The following is a 15,821-nucleotide window of genomic DNA, read 5'->3' on the forward strand; positions in this document are numbered from 1 at the left end:
TGTGGGACTTTAGCAGGAGAAGGCAGAAAGTCAGCCTGTAAACTCATGGGCCAGGGGCTATCTTTTATTCATGGCTGACTATCGAAGCTAACTAGGGGGTTTAGACACTCAGCTTCCATTAAAAGTAATATCCCAAGCTATATGCGTGCAACACTCAGCACAATGGCACTCTGATCGGGGCCTCCGGGCCCTACTGTAATACAAATAAATAATAACACTACTAATAATAAAATAGTGTCAGAGCTTGCAGGTGCAGTAGCTCTCCCAGGTCTGCTGTAGTGGGTTTCATATCAAATGGGTTATGTAAAGGAGAGTGATCATTAAGATTCCAGCTGTCACAAAGCAGACCAATTAGCTGGAATACCTGCCTCTTGTGGGTAGCAAATCTGGCTGTGTGCCTGTAGCGAGGCATGGCGTGCCTCTGTGCTCAGCGTTCATTGCATTGTGTTCTGTTGCTATTCAGCAGGTTGAATAGCATCACATGAGGTGACATAATTCAGCGTGACACTCGGTAATATGAATGCAGGCAAACACTCCTTTGCTACTGAGGTGGGAGGGAGACCAAGATGAGCAGGATATGATTGACTCCCTCCCTGTAAGTGCATAAACATGGAAGTGCATATTATAACAAACACCCCACAGCTTCTATTATGCATCTGTTTACAGAACTATTATTCCATTTTGTGCCAATTAAAGGTGCTTCAGCTGAAAATCTCCCATGCCCTCCTTGGGCTCCATATCTACAAACCCAACTCTTAAGGAGAGTTGCCAGAAGGCTGTCATTAAGCAATAAGGCACAGTAGGGGTTAGTGGGAGGGCTCAGAAATGGATTTACAGAGCTGTTTGCCTATAGGTGCTGATTTGGATGCCTGAGTCTGCAGACAGCCTGAAACAATAGCTCTGAGAGGTGTGAACTGGCCTATCCACCTCAGTTGCTGTTGAATTTGAAGCCTAACAACAAGAGAAAGCTCAACATTGTTAACTCCTTCATAGCTGATCATTTTAGCTGAACTGGTCAGCTCATGGGCTTACCCATTGTTATTGGAGGCAGTTATGAATGTAGGTGGGTATAGCTGCCCTCTATCATCAGTTTTAAAGGGACCATTTGTGATAAGTGGGAGCATCTTGCTATGCTGTGCTGTCTGTCCTTTGCTCTTAGACCTGATTCTCCATCACCTGGCACCTTCGCAGTCAACTTACACCAGCACAACAAGAAAGTAATATACTACCGTCTTGGATGGGTAGCATTTTGTACCAGTTTAGCAGTTAAGTGCTCTAATGTAAAAGACTACAGTACAAGGGTGAATTCGGCCCTTGAACTGACCGCCTTTCAACTGCGTTCCTTTCCCCCTTCCCGTGGGGGGAAAGGTCCAAAAAGAGTCCACTCTTGTGGCTACTAAGCAGCAGCTGCACTGTATCTGGTTCTCCAGCAGCGTTTCCCCCACTTCGTACAATATGATGGGGAGCCAAGAGAGAGAGTGGACAGGGATTGAATTATTACTATTATTTATTACTTGGTATTACCATAGTGCCTCACAGGCCTAGTCATGGATCAGCACCCCATTGCGCTAGGTGCTGTACAAGTACAGAACAGACAGATGGTTCTCTCACCAAAGGGCTTACAATGTAAATAGAAGACAAGAGACAAAACAGATGGACGCAGATGAAGGAAACAGGGCGACCATATTGGCTAGCAGGATGGGCGGTGGGCTCAGTCCACCAGCTGGCTAACTGGTGTCAGTTTGTTTTGTGCTCCTCACAGAAAAGAAGAGGTTTTAAGGAGGTGGATAATGAAATAGCTTTATGGATGTTTACAGGGAGCTCTTCCCATGCATGAGGGCAGTAGAAGAGAAACCATGAAGGTGCTCATCTGAAAATTAAACAAGTGGGTGGTCATGGCCCGCTCGGAGGTAGGAGTCGATATATCAATAGTGGATGAGTGATGAGATCTAGGAACACAGGCAGTGCTGATCAGGGCTCAAGAACAAGTAGAGAAAGAACCCACCCCCCACTATGTACATTCCCTGGGGGAGGATCCTCTTGCAGCCTGCACTGGGTTAAGAGGGTGTGTGGTCTGGAAGGAATCAGGTGTTTCTGAGGGTGGGTGGAATTTAAGTTTCTTTCCCTTCCCCCCCCTCCAACAAATCAGGTGAATTCTACCAATCCTGAGGCCTATGTGTGGCAGAAGGCTGCACCTGCTATATTTGCTCTGTGGATAAACAGGACACTTTTGGTTCCAGTCCAACACCTCAGCTCTTACCTACACTAATTTCATTTGTAAACATGGCAAAGCAGGTAGTGTGTACCTGTGCTGGGCAATCAGTTCTTAGTGGCGTTATTGGGTCAGGTGATTTAACCACCTGGGAAACACAGTTACATTCTCTTTACCACCACTTATTGTTATTTAAACAATTTGCCCAAATGTCTGCTAGGCACCATCTAATTCAAATGAAAAGACATGGTCTCTGTCCTGAGGAACTTATAAACCAATTTCAGAGGTGATGCAATGAAGGGGTAGAGAGAGGGGGGAGGGGAAAGATGAAATACAAGGGCTACAGGGTAACAGGATGTGCTGGTCCTTTAAGGCAGTCTACAGACCCAGCACTGCTCTGTCTGTGCTAGGAGTTCTGACCAGAACAGAGCAGTTTCAAGGCAGATGGGGGAGTTAGAGGCTACAGGAAAGAATGCTGGGAAGGCATGTCTAGGGATATAAGCAACCCCTTCCCTCTGACTGAGCGAGAGGTAGTATTTTGTTGTAGGGTTTGGTTTTTTTGGTTGGGGTTTTTTGGGGGGGGGTGGTGTGTTAGAGCTCTAGGAGGAGTATGGCTAGTTACTGGAAAAGCCTCATAGAGAATCAGGGGGCTGGAACAGGAAAAGCCCAGGGATGGAAAGTTGGTATTCAGGCTGTTTTTGAGGGGATCCTGGAGGGAGAGAAGAAGTTTGGAGCAAGTAGGGCAAGAGGTGGCATAAAGGGCTTGGGAAAAGCATCAGGTGTTTGTTTTCTTCTTTTCAGGGCCCAAGACTGGGGCTTCTGCCCAATGCTTCCCTCTGCTCCCCTGTAGCAAATGGGAGAAGAGAGACTATTATAACTTGGTGTGGGCGGGGGTTGTAAACCACCAAAGAAACTGCGTGAAGGTTTTCAACCCTTGTTTGGACTCTTCTTTTATTTGTATTCTTCTTACCCCAAGGAGGTGGAGTCCTTTGTTTAGCTAGAGAGCTAGACTATCCTGCCACTGAGAGGGAAACTGACACACGGCCGTATCCCTTCAGAGCAAAGGTAAGTAAAAAAGTCACAAACCACACTGAGATTCTGTGGTTGCTGTATGAAGGCTGGACATGTATGAAACACACACAGAGTAGAAGACCTCCTTGCAGTCACCTTGGGTCTCTGTGCCTTTCAGTTCAGACATGCGAAAACTCTAGGCTGTTTCAGAAGAATCGTTACCAGATTTTTTCAGTAGCTGTATTCACCCAAAGAGTATTAGCATGTAAACATGGTAACCTTGAGACAGTGCAAGACTATATAAACAAAAGAATGTTTGATCCTTTCTTCATAATGGTGAAGTGGTTTGACACTTTCCCAGAGTAAGGCTCGGTCTAACTTAAAAGTGATGTTGGCATACCTATATAGGTCAGGCATGTGAAAAAACAGCCCCCCAACCGACATGGCTATATCGACAAAACCTCCATGTAGACACAGATTTATGGATGGAGAAGTGCTTCTGCCAATACGGCTAATGTCATTGTGGGAGGTAGTGTTCCTATGCCACCAAAACCTTTTCTTCTGTCAGAAATACGCTGCATCTATGCTAAGAGACAGTGTCGACGTAGCTATGCCAGCATAGACTCCATAGTGTACCCATAACTTAAGAGTTCATAAGTCTCAAAGCACTTTAGTCACCTTTCAGCTAGGTAAGCAGCATCTGTTGGTCCTATTGTCACAAAATGACCCTATTCCAAAATTTGACTTGGAGAAACATCCTGGACTTTGGATTTTGACACAGATTTGTCCAAACCTCTTTGGTAAGCAAACTGCACTCATGAGACCCAGCATCTGCCTTTCCCGTGACATTACCTATACCGCCTGGCTGAGCTGGAAATACCACAGGGAACAGGCTGTCTCAGTGTTTTGGCACTTTGGCTAAAGTTTGAGTTAAGGCTACATTGCACAGAGGGAGGAGAAAACAAAGTGATCTGAGCTCTTTTTTTCAAAGCTCAAAATGGTTAAATCTGGGGCACATATTCAGGGCAGTTCTTATCTTGGCATTGGATCACCTTATCCTACCTCTTAGCATTCAGGATAAGAGTCTCTAGTAATAATGTTCTGCTCTTCTATTATATCCTGGTCTGAGGATCTCAAAGCAACCTAGAAATGGTAATAAGTTAATTCTCTCAAACTATCTGAAGTAAATGTATTATTGCCATTTTACAAGAGGGGAAATTTGGGCACAGAGGCTGTGACTTGCTCGAGTGAGTCAGCACCATAGCTGGAAAGAGAACCCGTTCTCCTGAATCTTCTGTGCTTCAACCACTAAACACTTCCTTTCTAATCATAAGACTGTTTCAGGCCATTAGATGAGTGCATGTGGCAAGTTGGGATGCAAGGTACTTTATCCTCTATCCATGCACAGGATTGTTCCTTTGGGTAGCTCTCCTAGGAACAGTTTTGGCCTTCCTCTGAAGTGTTGAGTATTACAGAAGACAAGAGGCAAGCTCTGGACTAGATGGACCCATGATCCACATCAGGACGGTAGATGATGGGATACTGGACTAGATTAACCAAAGGCCTTACCCAGCAGGATGAGGAGTGGGGGGGGGGAGGGAGGGCTGGGTTAGATGGACTAAATATCTGGTCTGGTGGGGTAGGAGGGAGGATATGAGATTAGGAGGACCACAAATCTGATCTAGTAGGACAAAATTCTACAAATGACAATGTCTTTCTCTTCACCCCATCCCCCTCTCCCTGTGCAACACTACAATGGAACACACCATGAACAGCAAGTGCCCCAGGTGCGCACCATATTACACGTGAGGAATGTTCCGCTAGTAAGTGCTCTACAATGTGGAGAGGCTATTTTTTCAGGATTGCCTGCCTTGTTTCTAGCTTTTGCAAAGCAAGACATAGTGAGGAGCTGGCAAATAAACCCCTAACAGAGAGCACAACTGCAGGGCTGGGGTTGGGGGGCGGGGGGAGAAAGGAAGGTAATTAATGTGCTCTCTGGGATGCCTGAGGAAAAAAGCATTACCAAGAACAGAATAGCTGCAAAATGTTTTCCATGACAGAGAGTGGAGCAATCTGTTTCTGTCTGAGATCTGCCTAAAATGTGTCTGCCATGGTTTCAAAGGCTGTTGTTTAACAGTCAGGCTGGGTAGATGGGGGAAGGGAACTTGTCAGCCATAGAGAATCTCGGGGGGACTATATACTTGTTTTTCTTCTCTGTAACATTACATAATGTGAGGCACAAAATGTTTGTACAGTAGCTGTATTAGTCCTTGGGGCGAGGGGGAAGGGAAGGAGGTGGATAATTTGAGACTGTTTATTAGACCAATAAATCATTTATAATACACTAGCTTTCAGGCCGGTCCCTTATTGCTCATGCCAGCCACAGTACGTTGGTGACTGAATGTAAAAGAACTCGCTGGAAATGTCTTCGATTCATTAACCATGAGCTCTCTGAAGTCAGACAAGGGGATCCAGCTGGGCATGCTGCTTCATGTCAGGTCTGAAAGTATGGCAGGTGACTGCACAAGGGCAATGGGTCAGCTGTCATTGTATAAAAGAGAAACTGAGTGAGTACTGCGGTGCCTGAATGGCTCAGGGGACTGGTAATGGAATATACCGGTTTGCACCTCTAGGTCTCTGGGTCAACTCCAGTTCTCACTGATAATGACTAAAAGGCGTTGCCCTCTGTTATCTATTGGTCTATGTGAAATGATCCTGGTGGTTCTCAACCCAGCCCCTTGTGGATGGATGTACACATCAGAAGCCACCACTGTTATTTGACAGCAGAGAGTAGTAGATTCTTCCATGAAGACTGACTACAGGCAGGAAGGATGGCCCATTGGTAGGATGGTAGTCTGGAACTTAGAACATCTGGTTACCCTGCCACAGACTTCCTGTGTGACCTCATGTAAGTTGTCAGGTCTCTTGTTTTCCCTCATGTGTTTGTAAGACAGGCACAAGAGACAATTATGAAGTGATCTAGTGTTAGATCCCTTTTTGTGTGAATTCACACTGAGGGTAGTCCTTACTTCTGAGCAGCCAAGCTTCCACAGTGAATCCAGTGTCTGACACGTTCAGGAAAAGGGGGAACAATGCAAAATTAGTAGGTAACACATTTACTGAGAGAGACAAGTTGGGTGAGGTAATATTTTTTTTTTACTGGACCAACAGAAGTTGGTCTCTCTAATGTCCTGGGATGAACACAGCTACAATAACACTGCAACCATCTATTTAGGTTAGTGAAGACCAGAAAAGACTAGAGGGACTTCAATGACCTAACCAAGTTAAGGGAATAGACACTGTCATGGCAGATGCAGTAGTGTCAGTCACAAAGTAATGCATGTTTGGAGAGAAAATGTGAGTGATGCATCCCTTTCATTAGGATTGAATTAACTGTAAATACTCATTAAGACCTGAGCATCCTTGTGGACTATTCAATGCAAACTTCGGCTCAAAGTAAACAAATGACAGGACATATAAGAAAGGGGATTGAAAATTATACTGAAAATATTGTCATGCTACTACATAAATTGATGGGGTGCCTTTCCTCCCCCCACCCTCCCCATCTGAGATACTATGCACAGTACTGATCATGCTACCTCAGAACAGAAATAGAAGAGGTTCATATACAGAGATTCAAAAATGACATGAGACATGAAGAGACTTCCATATAAAGAGAGAGTGAAAAGACAGATGGTCTAAAAAGAAGACTGAGGGGATATAGAGCTATGCAAAATAAACAGAATAGAGAAGGTAAATCAGGGGCCAACACTTTACCCTCTTAATACCACAAAACCAAGGGGGAACGAAATATTATTTTATTTGATATGTAACTAATCTGTGCAACTCACTGCTATTAGATCTCATTTCTGTGATCAACAGAACAACAAATAGCAAAGGTACTAAACAGAATTTAATTTTCATGTATTTCTATAGCACCTGTTACCCTTATGTGTCAGGACATGAATCAATTGCTAAATGATGGGGTTAGAAAGAAAATTCTCATATTCGGGTTACTTGCACTTTTCTCTGAAGCATCTGGAAATGGTCATTGTCAGACAGGATATTGGACTACATGCAATTGTTGGTCAGATTGAGTATGGCAATTCTTACATTAAATTTACCTTGGTGTTTCTGGGATACTAGTCATGGCAGTATGTAGTTGCCATATACAATAAGATGAGCATTTAGATTACACGGGATTGTTTTGTTGCAAATATTACATAAAATGTTCTGAGATATTTGGAAGAAATAAGCTAGTGAAAGAAAAGTATAGTTTTATTCAATTGATATCCCATACCATAATCTGCCTTAAGTCTGCTGTGAGAGCACTGTCTTGTGCCACTGGTAACTGCACTGCAGGGACACCCAGGGCTCTATCCACCATAGTGCCACCATGCTAGCAGGAACTTTGTTAAGGCCTGTATTCCTGGGGCCAAAATGGCAAATTCCTTGAAAGCCCTTTCCCTGGGCAAACAGCACTGCATGTATTGCAAAGTTCACTTGTATCTTACTTGCCTGCAGTGACTCTTTCTACAGCATTATCACTGTTCTGCAATGTATTTCCTTCCTCTACAAACCTGTTTCAGAAGGTGGCTTCCCATGGGCATTTTGCCAATTGGCCAGAAGTAGATGTGTGGGGCCTGGGATGACAAGAAGATCCAGAAAGGCTTGACTTGCCTCCCTGCATATGGCCTTGAAGCACCTAACATTTTGTACCATTTCCATTGAAGTCGTTGGTCATACCATTAGCATCCCTTGCTCTTGCTAATGCTAATATGCTTGTATCCACCATGCTCTGCTAGGTGGGGTCACTCGTGTTTTCTACACAGCAAGTGAATCTAGCTTAGGGCAGCTGCTCTAACATCATGATAAGAAGTGGAAGATAAAGCATAAACTAGCCATAGCACATGTGGGCACCTTGGCGCCATTATTTTGAGAGGGAGGGAGCAGAGTAGCCATGGAGGGCCAAGAAGAAGAGTTGGGGAACAGGAAGGCTACAAACAGCATTGTGGGTGGTTTGGGGAAATGGGAAGAGCAACAGGAAGAGGAACGCTGTCACTGGGAGGATTGGGAATTGTAGTCTTATGAGCCATAGCAACTAGCTAGACACGGAAGAGAACAGAAAATGCTTCCATGGCAACAAACTGCCCTGGGAATGAAGGTGGATTGTTGCTATAGCAACAAGCTGCACAAAGATGGAAAGCAAGATGCTACCATAGCTTGCCCTCCCCCCCCCCCACTCCCCAAAAAAAAGCTGAGGTGGAAGGAAGGGAATAGGTTTTCTAGCAACCAGCCACGTCAGGACAGGAGACTGAGCGACTGTTGGAAAAACCAGACTACAGAGAGTCGGGGGGTGAAGAGAGACTTCCCAGGAAAGGCAGTATTGAAGAGAATGGATGGGGAGAGGCATATGAGTGATAGGTGAACCTCTGTCTATTCAAATCCTTAGAAGGAACCTCAAGAATTTCCACTCCTCCCCCTTGGCAGATTCTATGATTCCCTGGCTCACTATTGTTACTTACTTGAGGTTTATTCAGGGGGCAGTCTGAAAAACAGTTCCTGCTTTTGGGGTGCTCTAGAGAGCCTCTCTTGCACTCTATCCTGGAGTCAGTCTTAGAGGCCTGCTCCCTTTCTCTGGGAAAGGGACAGTAGGGAGCCTGGCAGGACCATTCTTTCCTCTTCCCCTAACTCCCCATCTGGAGGTGACTGGAAATAGCTAACATGAGACCAGCTTTGCCCACAGTGCTTTCTCACATGTGGTTCCACTCCAGGCTGGAAACCCTGAAAGACCTCTTTGAGCCTCAATGTTTGAGTTGAAGTTGAGTCCCAAAGCAGATGTAGGGACAAGGGGGCTTCTTGTACCCAAACCAGCTCACCCATCCCTAACTATGGGGGTGAGGAGAGCATAAGTAGGGCTGAGATTGGAAAAAACACAGAGGGGCTGAGGAGTGGGTCCAAAAAATCTGGATGGCCTAAAAGTACCACTGTAAGGGGGATCTAAAAATAAGAGAGGTCTTTTATGGGAAAGAAATAGTTACTGTACTTTAGAGGAAGAAGAAATCTCCAAAATGTGAAGCGCTATTGATGAAAGCCAGCCAAGGATTAGAGATAAGAGTAAGTGAAATGTAGAGAGGCAGAGGAAGGAATCAGCACGTTGCCTAATGAGTGCTTGCTCCATCTTCCCTGGAACCGCTCATGGTGGAGGATGGCAATAATTCAGGAAGCTAATCTGCTGATGCCACCTACTGCTCCTGCTGTGTCAGTGGAGAACATGATGCTGAAGAAGTTATAATAAAAATAACTGCTCTTTAGTGTCTTTCATCGGGATCTCAAAGTTCTATACAGAGATGGATACGGATCATTGTCCTGCTCTGTAAGATGGGGATAAATGACGTGAGTGTCGAAGTGACTTGCCTGAGACCATACAGTGAGTCATTGGCAGGCAGGAAAAGAACTCAATAGTCCTGTCTTCCAGTCTGCTGCTCTAACTGTGACCAGGCAACGGTTGAGTCTAGAGAGGCTCCGGACCATGTTTCCCTGGTTTCCAGGCTGATGCTGCTAGTGGATGGTGAGGGTTAGCCTTAGCCTAAGCCCTGAAAGCCCGAGTCAGCTGGCACCTTGCAAAGGAGACACAGCCTTACAGGCCTCTCACTTTATAACATCTATGAAAAGCTCCTCCAGCCTGGATGCCATGCTCTGAACTCAAGTGAGAGAACGATCATTCTCTGCTGCTGCTGCTGCTGAGCCATTTACTTTGCCGCCTGACTGTACTGAAGCTGCTCTAGCAAGGTTATGGTTATCAGGTCTTGCAGATGCTCAGAATCGGATGTGACAGGGACTTTTTTTAAGGCCTGTGCCACTAAGCAGGAGTTAATTACCAACTGGAGAGCCTAGCTTTAAGGAGATTGCACTTCCTAGGTCGTTCGCTGGTTTTGATGTGATCTGTGCAGCAGCTGTCAGGATGTGGGACCTGATCCATTCCCATCCTACTCCACTTCTCCAGTGGGAACCCTGGCCATGCCCTTAACAAAAATCTCTCCCCTCCTTACTCTGATATTAAGGTGCCTATCCAGGGTCTGCTCACCTTGACTCATTGTAAAGGCATTTGGTGTTCTTTCCTGGATTCCTGCCTGCACTTGGGGGAAGGTGTCCTTTGCTTCCCTCAGGATTCCTCATTTTGCTCCACCCACTGGCTTCACACTAGATTCAATTTCCATCTTGCTGAGGAGACATAAATGATTCCCTTCCCTTCAGAGTCCACTAATGTGTCTCCTTAAGCAGCCAGCAGATTGAGGACAGTATGGAGAGGCATGAATCTCTCTTTCCCATACCATCTACCTCTCACCTAGCACTTCCAACTAGTGATGGGTGAACCTCAAGAAGTTCAGAGTTCCCCTTAGACTGTTGGGATGTGCCTCCAAACCTCTGTCCAAACCAGCCCAGATCCAAGGCTGTTCAGGGCCTCATAGCTACCTTGAATGGAGTCTCTAAAATGGGCTGGAAATCCTTGGAGAACAGGCTCTTTGGTGAGAATTCTGGCTCTTCATTACCATCTTGAAATATCATGAGAACAGCCTCTCTGATGGAGACTGTTAAAGTTATCCCAGTTATTTCCGAGGAGAAGTTTCAGACGCCACAGTGTAGTGCCACTGGCCAGAGCATTTAATAGGCTAAATGGAAGACAGTAAGAATTCCCAACTGCTTTCCCTATTACACAGCAAACAGGGAGCTGAACCTGTTTGTTGTTCATACCGAGACTGACCACTTTCAATAGTGCTATGTCTTCACATGCTCAGTACAGTCAGCTTTCTGACATCCCCGGCATTTTAACTGTAGCTGGTTGGAAATTTTTTGAAAATGGTCTTTGTCCTGGGTCAAACCAAACTTCTAAATTTTCCCAGAAAAGAAAATTCCAAAAATGTTGTTTAACGTCAGTTGAAATGTTTCAATTGTATCAAAAGACGGAACATTATGAATGAACATGGAGATGTTTGGTTGCTACAGCTGCCTTCTGCCCACACTACGACAGTGCTTTGTCTGTCATGCTCAATGTAGCTGCCACCAGCGGCTTGTCTTAGAAACTTTCCTGGTTTGTGAGATGCACCTCACACCTTTGTACCTCTTCCAGGAAGAAATGAGTAGACCTGTTACTGCAGCGTAGAGGTCGGATCTTTGCACCCATGTAACTGTTTGAGACTAGAAGGGAAATTTCACTTTGATAAACCACTTTTCTCCTGACCTCGGAGGCAGCTCCTGATTGGCGTAGCTGGCTCTCGGCCACCTTCTGTAGGAACTTTTTTTTTTTTTTTCGGGGGGGGTCAGCAGAAAGGAGATATGGTCAGGGTCATTCAGTGTCCTAGTTACTCCTGATTACCAAAACAGCTGTTAGGAGCTGTGGTAGCTAGGCACACGGCAGCCAGCCCAATTTAGGTGAGGCACAAAAGTTTTGTAAACCCCCTGTCACCACATGCATCTCTCTCCCTGTGCTGAGCTCGGCTCCGGCATAGGGATGAATTTGGCCCTAAGACTAACCAAACATTACAGAAAAGACTAGCCAGGGAATCCGTATTATCTCTTGGTTTGAGCAGCTAAGAGACACCCTGTGATTCAGAACTCTAGGATTCTAATCCTGGATCTGCTGCTTGCTCACAGGGCAGCCTGAGGGAAGTCACATCCACGTGGAGCCTCCAGTTTCCCCAACTGTAAACCTTCTTTCCCAGGTGTTCAGACTGTGTTCATTGCTGCGGTATGTGATCACCTCCTGGGATGTGTTGGGTTTTAATTACTTTTTTGCACACCACTTTAAGGTTCTGGATGAAAGGCGATTCTAGAAAACTTCTTATAAGAAGTTAGAAAAACAATGTAAGGTACCAGGGTATGTTGATTGTAGTCACCAACCTCTCCTATTTACATACAGACTAATCAGCCCTGCACTGAGTTTCCTTTTGATCCACCTGCCTGTCTCAAGAGAAGTCCCAACATTAACTGACAAAATATGTATATTTTTGGTTTCAAAAAGCTATTACTCCTTGTAACTGCCACCCAGACCTTAAGCACCTTGGTTGCCTGGGAAACCCAGTGAATGACCACCTGAATCTAGCTGCAAACTGGGTCCGTGTTTCCACCAGCCCTAAAAGGTCTTGCACAAATGCTGACTCCTTGGTTCTATGTATGCAGTTTTGTTGTAGCCATGTTGGTCCCAGGATATTAGAGAGACAAGGTGGGTGAAGTAATATCTTTTACTGGACCAACTTCTGTTGGTGAGGGAGACGAAGTTTTCAAGCCATGCTGAGTTCTTCTTTGGGTCTGTGTAATTTTCTTTCACCAATGGAGGTTGGTCCAATAAAAGATATTACCTCACCCACCTGGATTCTCCTTGGTTCTATGTGTTTTAATTTTGAGGGAGAGAGAAATCGGTGGCTTTACAGGTAAAGGTATTTAAAATGCAGAAGCTATTACCCTTGAGAAGAAAGCAGTTCTGAAGGTGATTTCCCAGGCTTCAAGGTTAGAGCTGTATGCGAAGGGCAGCAGTTGAGAATCAGGGCAAGAGTGCAGGAAAATGCTCTGCTTTGGCACCATCAGTGGCTGTCGCTGAAGCCGAATTCTGAAATTCAGCTCTTGGCTGGTAAGTGGAGGAGAATCAGACAGATTTTGTGTGGTGTAAGCCACAGACTCTTTGGAACCATAGGTTCATATCACTGCAAGATTGACTCAGCACTTTGTCCTCCCAAGATAAAGTAAACTGAGTCCCATGGAGTTTCTTTTGTAGTCTCATCCTTGAAGACAGAGGTGCTGTCTGTTCTGAATAGCCATCAGTGATCCCATGTTTCTTCTCACAAGAAAAGTAGACTGTCCTGTGGTTCTCAGCAGACCTATCCTCCCACCCACCATTGTGCAATATGCTGGCCTGCTGTTTTCTTGTCTTCCACCATAGCAATGGCTGCATTTCATGGGTGAATGAAGTGATTCGTGTGTGTGTGTGTGTGTGTGTATTTTATAAATGAGTTTGGCAGCACCACCTATTATAAAAGTTGCCTGATGTTTCCCATTACAAGAACCTGTTTTCAGTTGCTTATAACTTAGCCGAAGTGTAATGGTTCAGCCTGAAAGTTTCCATGCCAGGTGTCTGCCTCAAGCTGAATTTTTTAAATTTCAGCCAGAACTGTTCAGTCATTTTTGAGAACTATGCTGGGGGGAAATGTTATTTTGCCCATGTTACAAAGTTGTCATGATTTTTTTTGACAAACACTAGTGCCCCCATGCCTTGAAGAAGGATTTGAAATTCTGGATGGCAGTGGCCTCTGTATCAGGGATGTGCCTCTTGATGTCCTTGTGAAAATCCACCCAAATTTGGCCAAATGATCTGCCTATGAAAAAAATACAGTCTGCACATTACTCCTGAGGGAATTCTGCGCCAAAAAAGTAAAAATTCTGCACAGAATATTTTTAAAACTCTGCATATTTTATTTGTTAATAAATAAATGTGGAGGCTCCAGCACGGCACTGGGGAGCACAGGCCTCTAGCTACCTGTAGGGTGGGAGATCACCTACAGCACCCTCCCTCCACACATACACCTCTCCACAGGACACAGACTCAGCAGAGAAACTGCACCTGACCCTGACAGAGTGCAAGGGCTGTGCAAGAGGGACAGAGTCTCGCACGCCCAGCCCTGACCTCCAGACGAGGTGTGGGGCAAACAGGCTCAGCTTGGCAGTATGGAGCGGCTTAGTGTGGAGGGATCCAGGTGTGGGGAGAGTGGGTTCTATGTGGGGCAATCTGGGTGCAAGCGGCTCAGTGGAGGATCCAGGTTTGGGGGTGGGATCTGAATGCACAGGAGCTCATTGAGGGGTTCTGGTTGCAGGGGGAATGGGACTCTGCAGGGGGGTCCAGGTAAAAGTGCTTGGGGCTTAGGAGGGGATCTGGGTGTTGGGCAGTGGGGTTCAGCAGAAGGTATGGGGTATGTGGGGCTCAGTGGGGGGGTCTGGGTGCTAGGTGAGTAGGGCTTGGTGAGGTGGGGGTCCGGGTGTGGGCGGCTTGTCAGGGTGGTCCAGATGCAGGGGGGTGGGGCTCATCAGTGGGGATTCGAGTGGGGGGGCTCATCAGGGAGTGGTCTGGGTCCAGGATTGGGGATCCAGATGCAGGGAGGAGGAGCTTGGCGGGGGGGTCTGGATGCAGGGAAAGGTGCAGAGCGTCTTGGTGGGGGAGATCTGGGTGCAGCGGGTACAGATCCAGATTCAGGGGTGAGGCTCTGCAGGGTCCAGATATGTGGGGGTCCAGATGCACAGGGGTTGGATGGATGGGAGAGCAGCTACTTGTACTGTACTTCTCCTTCTCTGGCTAGGAGTGATGGGGGCAGGAAGCATGGGGGGTGCAGTCCAGAGATTCCTGCAGCTGGGGAGGTTTCTGGGGTGGGTCAGATCCAGCCCTGGCCTGACTGGTCCTTGCAGGGGTAGAGGATGTCCCATTCTCCCCAGCCCAGCTGGAACTAGCATCTGAGCCCAGTGCAGAGTAGGAGTCACCAGCGGGGGAATCCCCAGCCTGCCCCCCAATGATTTACCTCCCCGCCCAACTACTCCAAGTGCCCAAAATGACCCACCTGCATGACTGGGGTGGGGCACGTGACCACTCTTGCTGCTTCCCTTTTCTACCCTGTCATTTTCTGAGAGGAAGCAAAGAAATCTGCAGGTGCCATGAATTCTGCACTCGTGCAGTGGCACAGAATTCCCCCAGGAGTAGCACCTGCTTACAGACTTGTTAGTGCGTACCTATATTCTCCAAAGATTCTGTTCACACACAGCATACTCCAACCTGAGGATCAGCAGGACTTTCCCTGCAATTGGAGCTCTAGGCTGCTGGGGAGCATGCCAGGGTCAGGCACTGGAACTGAGCGTAGCTAGCCTGGGTTTTTGATACCCTACATGCTAGGCGTAGACAATGAGAAGGAGGCAGCTCCTTGATTCAAATGCAGAGGGGGAGGGGAAGTAGATGGGGACAAAGGGCTATGTAATTAAAGACTGTATTATGTATATGTGCAAGATGTCTGAAATGAGTACAAGGAAGGTAATGGTATGTTGTTCACTTGTAGTTCAATATTCAGCCACTAGATGTCTCTGTGTTGTGTAGCATTCCAGGCAAACAAAAGAGAACAAAGCTGGTACTCGAGCTGTGTGTAAGCCTCTTTGAGTCAATAGCTGTTTAAAAATCTACTATTTTCTATGGACTGTGAGTTCATATATCTTCTCAGGGATATGTGAGAACTATACCCAGCTCCCCCTCCCCCTCAGCACCAACCAATGATGCTGAATCATTGTGGAGGTTGAGAGCATATGTTGCACCCTACAACAGTTGTTGCTACTGCACACTTTCGTGTGTACTTCCCCAATGCTTAGTAAGGCACATTGCCTGCCTCAGACATAACAGCTCTGGGAACTGCCAGTGGTGAGCTTCCAAGGAGGACACAGGTTTAAAGAATAATCCAGCTCTTTAGGTGTGCAACTGTGTGTAGTAGGTGTTTGTGAGGAAGTGGGTGTGCATGTAGTGAGTGTGTGGCTGTATTTGTTTGTTGAGGATAGGCTGTGTGGGTGAATAGCTGTA

The 15,821-nt window shown here is 46.2% G+C and overlaps 1 long non-coding RNA gene across 2 annotated transcripts in view; it reads left to right on the forward strand.

Annotated features, from left to right (window-relative positions):
• The first annotated feature begins 2,644 nt into the window (after positions 1-2,644).
• The window catches only part of LOC137151922 (uncharacterized), a 75,667-nt gene continuing 62,490 nt past the window's right edge, over positions 2,645-15,821 (forward strand). For both annotated transcript variants that reach the window (XR_010919409.1, XR_010919408.1), the window contains exons 1-2: positions 2,645-2,742; positions 3,189-3,277. This is a non-coding gene — a long non-coding RNA (uncharacterized lncRNA). The remainder of the gene's footprint in view (positions 2,743-3,188; positions 3,278-15,821) is intronic.

This window comes from Emydura macquarii, unplaced genomic scaffold, assembly GCF_026122565.2.
Source record: "Emydura macquarii macquarii isolate MOO-44397 ecotype Brisbane River unplaced genomic scaffold, CSIRO-AGI_Emac_v2 contig_1119, whole genome shotgun sequence".
Lineage (NCBI taxonomy): Eukaryota > Metazoa > Chordata > Testudines > Chelidae > Emydura > Emydura macquarii.